We start from the raw sequence: 8,251 nt of genomic DNA on the forward strand, positions 1-8,251 counted from the left end.
AAAGAAAAATCTCTGCTCCCAACGATGGATGTTCGACATTTTACTGTGAAACGGCGAATACCCTTTTAATTTGGAAAAGGTAAGGTGACTTTCCACCCCGCGCTTGGACATGGTGTGAAGAGTCCGGAAAAAGCGAGGGCTCGGAACTAAGCCTAGATTCGCTGCCAAGTAAGTATCCAATATTAAATCTAACCAACCATTTGGATGCAATTGACAGATAGGGATACAGAAAAATTCAAGAATATCCCCAACCATTTTGGGGACCGGATAGCTAAAGCCCCTCTCAACATGGCTTTGATAGACTGCAAAATAACCCCGAGAAGGAGACGTAGGTCTCTGGTAAGGTTTAGGAACTAAGTAGGAAGCCGCTCGAAGCCAAGGGTATAGAGATTGAAGAGTTAGCAGAAGAGTAAAACTAAAACTGGAAGAAGTTACTTCCATTTTAGGGGATTTTGCCCCTTTCTTTTTAGGAACAGAAGAACTTGCTTCCCCTCCAAAAGTAGGGTTTAAAGCCTTCATGTTCGTAATAGGAATACGAGATGAAGAAAGGGCCAAGGAAAGTGTCAAACCCGATCCAAAATAGAATCGGATATGACAGTGAGACATTACCACAGACGTGTACGAGTCAGAAGTAATATCTCACAATTAAGAGTTAAGAAATTCAAATCATGTTTGAACTTAAAAACATTTTCTACATATACTTTTACATTTGTAAAAGGTCGAAAATCATTTATAATTTCCAATCACGAATCCTTTTCTCGTGCGTTTTACCAAAACGAGTTCGAAACATAGAAAATTACTCCAATTCTAACTTGTTAACTTTTAATTTGCCTAATCTCATAAATTAACACCATAATGGGACATTCAAACCAAAATCCTCCATCACACAACTTCATATTCGATTCAAAATGGGCAACTCGGGTGCCTAAACATTCACAAGCACAAAACAAACCTATATCTACATGTACAAAATGGTATGCAATACCCTAGAAGACGACTTGGACAATCGTGGCCGTATCCAATCCTCGCCCTAGTGTCGAACACTTCCCTCAGTACCTCGTACTTCTTCGCCTAAAAACATTAAAACATTTGAAAATATGAGACAAAAATCTCAGTAAGCAACTATCAACTATAACAACTAGTTTTTTTTACGTAAAATAGCTATATGTATACATTTGTGAAAACATTTAACCAAACCAAACCTTAAACTTATTAACTTGTAAACAACATCAAATTAAAATAGAATGTTAATCAATAACCGCAAATCAAACTTAATCAAAACACAACAATTCTTATATAAACATTTACTAAAAACCGAAGTTCGAATCAAATTCAATATCGTATCCATCACCGAGTATCCCCTCGTAAATCAATCCACAACACGCAAACATAATCGAGACGTCTCTTTAACCATGCCTAATCCCGTATTGGTCTTACCCAACACTTCACTGCCAATACCCGACTATGTCTTTAGACTGTGTACACAAGCCATGTTCCTCACTGAACATGGTCTTCAAATATCAAACCACCCATCCGGACTACTCCTGATGGATACAGACTTTACCCAAAATCCAACCAAACTTCAATTGTATACATTTTCTTATCAAATAGACCAAACTTTACTACAATCATCAATAAATCGAAATCCAACATTTATTGAACCAAAATAGCAATTGAACCCCTGAAGAAATCCAATTTAACACTAATTGACCAAAATATCATTAAAAAATAACATTTAAACTCTTAACGAAATTCAAATCCACATCAATTGAACCCAAATAGCACTTAAACCCTTAAGAAAACCAATTCAACATCAATTGAACTAAATATCCCTTAAGAAAACCAATTCAATATAAATTGAACTAAATAATAATCAAACTCTTAGGAAAACCAATTCAACATCAAGATAAAACCAATTCAACATCAAGGTAAAACCAATTCAACATCAAAATAGTTCAAAATTACCATTGTGAACTCATTTCCTTCAAACTTGAACACAAACTTAAATCAACAACCAATACTCAAATAATTTCTAAGAAAACCCTTAGGAGACAAATTCATGGAGATTTATAGCTTAATATACATATATTTATACATGCAAATCAAAAACTAGTTGATAGTTACTTACCTTAGCCTAAATTTGAAATTAACACCACAAAACCCTAAATCTGTCCCAAAATCTGCCTAGCCCGTATTCTCTTCTCAAACCTCCAAATCAAAATCCCTCCGGTCAGAGGTTGCTTCTATGTGTCTAGAGTCTCCAGTTAAAATTTAAGGTCATTTGGACTGTTAGATCTCCGGCAACACCCAAAACGGTGGAGCTGCCCTGTTTTTGGTGGTGGTTGAAGGTGGAGGAGAAATGAGAGAGAATGGAGGAGGAGAAGGATGTAGAAGCAAGAGTTTTGATCAAAATAATCTATAATTATGAATTAATGTTATATATAGACCTTGATGTGAGTGGATAATTATTTACTTTGGTCCTCCAAAAATCTAATTTCTTTTAAAACTTACCCTAAACTTATAATTATTACAAAAATGTGCAATTACCCTTAAAACTATACCCGTAACATCCAATTAATCGAACAATCCTAAAACTAATATAATATAACTTACGGTTTGGGATATAATAAATAAAAAATTAAGGACACAGACGTGACAGAAAGGTTCAAATTCAGACTCGAAGTTCTCTCGGAAGAAGAAGTAGTAGATGAAAGAAACATTCAAAAACGAAAAGCTACAGGAAAAAGATGAACTTACATGAAGAATCGAAAGGTAGAGAGAGAGATAAAACTTCTGCAGATAAATGGAGAAAATCGTAGAGAGCTAAAGACGAAGATGAAAGAAGTTGAAAAGAAAGCCTGTTCTATTTAGCGAAATGATTAAAATGATTTCGAAATCTGTGTCGAGAACTGCTACCTGTAAAAACGTCATTGGCCTAGATAAAGGTGCCTGTCAGTAGACCTGGGCATGGACCGGGCTCTGGCCGGGCATGTCGGGCTTTTAATAAAGCCTAATGAACCTAAGCCCAGTCCAGGCCGTAAAAAATTTAGTCGGGCTCGGGCTCGGACCTAAGATATGAATCCCAAGCCCGTCCGTCCAAGCCCATCTATATATTAAAAAAAATTACAATTAAATTTAAAATAAACAATTAGCTTATATTTCAATTAAAACAATCATAATATACATACGTTAATTATAGGAATGGGACTAGTACGTTAATTTTTTTTTTAATGAACCAGTACGTTAATTTTGTTTTTGAATGAACTAGTACATTAATCATAATATACATACATTAATTGTTGCCTATATTTTAAGTTTGTTTTTTAATGTTTTTGTAGCTTATTTCTTTCTCTCCTGGTTAGAAGCTGCTACTTCAGAGAGTTTATCTTTTAATGTTAGGAAAGAATGTTGGTCATGTAAAATAATTGCATAGGTATAGTTATTACTTATTATCATATTATAAAGGAAACATATATATTTATAAAAGTATATATAACTTATATTTATACAAAAAAATATATAGTATATAGTATATCGGATCGGGCCGGGTCGGGCTGGCCGATGTAAAATTCGTAAAGCTCAAACTCGTCCAGTTTTTGACGGGCTTATACAGGCTTGGGCGGACCGGGCATGACAACATTTTCATGCGTCCAAGCCCGGCTAAATGGGCCTGGGCGGGCTCGCTGGCCCATGCCCAGGTCTACCTGTCAGGTACAAGAAATGCTAGTAGCATGAGAGGAAGCTGAGAAGTCCTAAAGAACTTAGAAGACCATTTAGGGGGAGCTTCTAATAACATCCGCATAAAGTATGAAGGACTAAGCTGGTAATTTTCCCTATCAAACAAGGCTTAAGGAGAGAAAAGATCCACCTCCAAGACATATATGGCGTACAGATAAAGATACAGTGTCGTCTTGAGCATTCCTCCTCACAATTCGCCACTTAGCGTATAACAGGAATACGATGTCGTCTCATAGAGCTCCACTTACGATTCGCCTTAGTAAGAAATACGATGTCGTGTCCGAGATTCTTACAAGGATCCGCCCAAGAGGGGCAATAAGGGGATTCACCCCATATGGCAATCCGCCTCTAGATAATGCAGAGGATCATACGGCGTAACTCGCTATCATTTAACTAGCATTAATGATAGCCCAGAACCCGCCAAAGCACGAAGGTTAGAGGATGGAGTTAAACTACATTGAAAGAGCATTACTCTTCATTAAAGGAGCACTAAAGAGAAGGTTATTACAGTTATCACTCAAACTTGTATAAATACCCTTGTAACATGACAACAGAGGGACACTGACACACTCTTCTTAACCTTGCTTTGTCATTAGAGTTTATTCTTTTAAGAATGTTACTGACTTTAGGCATCGGAGTGCCCCCGGACATCCCAACGGTGCTTCACAGGGACGCTCTACGGTGTTGCTAAATCTCAACAATATCAGAATTCACTAAGCAGGCTTACCCAAAAGAGAGCATTTCCCGGTAAATGCCGAAGTCATTCCCCAGATAAGATGAATCGGCTTCGTACTAGTAGCTTGGGGGACCTATTGAACAAATAAAAATAAGTAAGATGGAACAAAGATAGAATACAACAAAAACAGAAAAGTCAAATGAATTTAGATAACTTACACAAGTTGTGTGACGAGGATCATAATGAGGATAAAAAAAGAGCCCATAAGAAACACTACCTCACTCTCACCACCCTCTGGCCTGACAAGCAGAATGGTAGTCTCAAAGTGCTAAGTCATCTCTCTCATCACAAAGTCCATATTAGGAGCCCGATTGGAAGAGCTAGAGGCAGTCCCGCATCCCACTATCAACAGTCTGAGTGGAGGTACCACGAGTAGATGGGCCTGCACAAGATCTCTTTTTACCTTGTAAAAGAGAATCATGGTTGATGTTAGAAATAATAAAAAAGTACAAAAATAAGAAATAAAGAGAGCAAATGAATGTTATCTACCAGAGTAGGATGTCTGACACCTATATACACTGAGACGAAAGGTCGCCATCTCAGCGTATCCATAATAAAGGTGGGATAATCACTCTCCAAGAGTGGGTGCTCCTCACTATGTATCATAGTATTGAATGTCTCATCCTGAGTATAGGAAGACATGTAAAGCATCTCAACAGGAGGAGGAGGAGTTGGTACTCTACGATGAAAAGGTTCGCCCAAGTAGAAAACCAATGTCAAAGGGAACTCAGTGATAAATCATAAATGACTAATCTGAAAGCCTCTGGTCATAACAAGTTAGTCCGAGATTAGCCTAGGAAAGCTAACTCCCACATCTTAAGAGAAAGTTTTTTAATGTTTATAAATATTAAATTGTATTATTTCATTTGTAAAATAAACAAACTGCTCGTGAACAAAAAACGAGATACTCGAAAGCAAACACGTGAACAAAATAAACGAGCAGCTCACGAGCTAAGCTCGTGAATAAGATAAATGAGCTAGCTCGTGAGTAAAGGAGCCGAACTCAAACACAAATTTGAGTTCGAACCGAGTTCGAAGTTCAGGTTGAACGCGTTAACATTATGACGAGTCGAGCTTGCGCATGTCAAAGCTCGGCTCAGCTTGATTACAACCTAATCCAACTCAATCTCCTCTCCATTGACTCCGTGTCTGTTTAATTTTAAACTTAAATGAGGACCTGCAGCTGCATTAATTTAAAAAAAAGTCAAAGTGTTGTTTTGTAAAAAAAAAATGATTATATTCTGTAGCAAAATAAAAATGAATATACCAGAGTGTAGTGTCACAACCATTTACATGAAAATGGAAAACTTATCATCCAAGGAAAAGTACATGAAAAGGAAAATGGTGTGTTTGATTCTGATACTGAATCAGGTTTAGAGATTTTGGATGGGGGCGTGGGTTAGATGAGGAGAGAGAGTGGTAAATTACACCAATGCCCATTTAATTTATCCATTTTAATATTTTGATCACTAAACTTCAATTTTTAATGGTATAATTATTGAATTTTACACTTTTTAATACCAATGGCTACTCAATGTCTCAAAAGTACCATTGATGACATCAACATACAAAAAAATTGGACACTAAATAATATTCTAAGAAACTTTAATTTTTGAATTTTTTTATCTTGAAGTCATCTAGATATTGTTTGGTTAGAAGAGAGAGTGAGTTTTTATAAAAGGAAAGTTTCAAAAAATATGATTTTAGAAAATAAAAAAATATGATTTCATGTTAAATGTTGTTCTTTTTATTTTAAAATCGTTAACGTTTATTTTAAGAAGTTAGTTAAAATTGCATTGACACTGATATTAACATTGATAAAGTTTAGTGGTCATAACTTAAAAATATTGAAATTCATTGCTGAAGTTCATGGCCAGGGATGTAGTTTACGGAAAATAGTGTGCTTGGTTCAAATTCAGATTCAGAGATTGTTGTGAGCGCGTGTGTTATAATGAGAGGGAGTAACACAATTTTTAAAAATAATTTGAAATATAAAAAAAACAAAAAGGTCTTGTTTTTCATTATTTAATCTGGGTTTGGGCTCTTCCTTTTCGGCTGAGCTTTGGAGGATTTTTTCTGGACTTAAACTTGCCAAGAGTCTGGGTTTAAAGATGTTGATTGTTGAATCTGATAACCTTGAGGCTATCAAAATAATTTCCGATAATAATGCTATTTGTTTAAATAGCCAAAATCTAATCAAAGGTATTAGAAGGTTTAGCTCTTCCTTTGATTTCATAAATTTCAGCTATATCTTCAGGGAACAGAACCGGGTAACGGATCGTTTGGCGGCTGCTGGTCATGAGGGGACGTTGGGCATCACGACCTTTTCTTATCCTGCTGATTATCTTTCTTCTCTTCTTTTTGAAGATGGGATGGGGGTTAGCTTCCCTAGGCTAATCCCAGGCTAGATTTTTTGGTTTTTTGTTTCTTTCTTTTTCTTTTCCAATTCCTACCAAATTTTTTTTTTAGTAATAACCAGTTCAGATATGAGCATATCGGCCATTACTCGTCCCAATGATTCGAATACACATCAATTCTCGAGCTCCACTGTTATCGGCTAAATTCAAATGGGTCTGAAATTGGATCATATCGTTTTTTATCTGTTATTTAAAGGAAAAAAATATATTATTTGTCCAAAAGAAAAAAAAGAAACTTGCGCTTTTTTTAGAATTCAAAAGGTCTTTTTCATTTGGTTCTATATTCCAATGTTATCAGGTTCAGACCGTACCGGTCGGTCCGACCAGTCGAACCGAGAACCGATGAGGAGACTGGTCCGAACCTGGCCAGTTATTTGATTAGGCAACAGATTGGAGAGACCTGGGATTGAACCGGGACCCGGCGGTTCGACCGGGAACCGGTGTATCCCCGGGTCTCTAACATTTGTACGCGGGATTGAATATTTCACAGGCGGGCTGGTTTGTAAAAATAGGCAGGCCGGTTTGAAAAGAAAAAAAATATCGGGGCGATGTTGGCGGGATACAAAATGATTTGAAAAACAAAATGGTTTGAAATAGCAAAAGTGATCAAGTCAATGGACCTCATTACATTGAGGCATTCGCGTCGCCCACGCCGTACGGGTGCGCTCCTAACCCGGTGATTAATCGATTGCACCCCCTGCGTGTGAGAGAGCCTTCTCCCTAGTAATTGGTTAGAGCCTTGTAAAGCCCATTTACTAATAAACTAGTTAAGTTTTTCCTCTCTTTTCTATGTAAGATGTGAATGCTTAATTTCCTTTTATTTTCTTCCAAACCATTTCAAATCGTTCACTTTGAGTATTAATTTATCCTTCATCATTTGTCCGTTTTGAGTTTATAATATATTTTTAAAAAGATCTCATGGCATAGAATACGTTGATATGTTTTATTTTATTCTGAACTTATTTTATTATTTGAGTATTATTTGTGAGCCAATTAGAATTGCTCTTGGCTTCGAACGCTGGGGTAAAATTGCACAATTTTAGACATTATGGGAAAAATTGCGCATGACTCAAAATGTTATGGGTATTTTTTTTGATAGAAATTGGGACGAGACAGAACTGTATGTTATGGGTATTTTTACACCTTAACCTTTAATTGTAATAAAAAGTTAAGAGTTTGTATTCATATTGTTTGGCTCTTTCGTGGGAAATTGCGGGCGTGCCAGATAATTATAGTATTATCAAACTATGGAGTGAAATTGAGTGCGCTTGCTAACTTCTAATTATCAAAACGATTGTAAGGAATAAAGAGACCGTAAAATTCCTAAGATTCGATTATCAAAAGGATACCGACCTTACAG

The 8,251-nt window shown here is 36.3% G+C and overlaps 1 protein-coding gene across 1 annotated transcript in view; it reads right to left on the minus strand.

The window, feature by feature from the left end:
• Positions 1 to 4,227: 4,227 nt before the first annotated feature.
• LOC136232353 (uncharacterized) overlaps positions 4,228 to 8,251 on the minus strand; it is a 33,356-nt gene continuing 29,332 nt past the window's right edge. Inside the window, exons 7-8 of the transcript XR_010690470.1 lie at positions 4,633 to 4,877; positions 4,228 to 4,547 (exon numbers count right to left, since the gene is read on the minus strand). The gene's annotated coding sequence lies outside the window, so the exon portion shown is untranslated. The remainder of the gene's footprint in view (positions 4,548 to 4,632; positions 4,878 to 8,251) is intronic.

This window comes from Euphorbia lathyris, chromosome 6, assembly GCF_963576675.1.
Source record: "Euphorbia lathyris chromosome 6, ddEupLath1.1, whole genome shotgun sequence".
Lineage (NCBI taxonomy): Eukaryota > Viridiplantae > Streptophyta > Magnoliopsida > Malpighiales > Euphorbiaceae > Euphorbia > Euphorbia lathyris.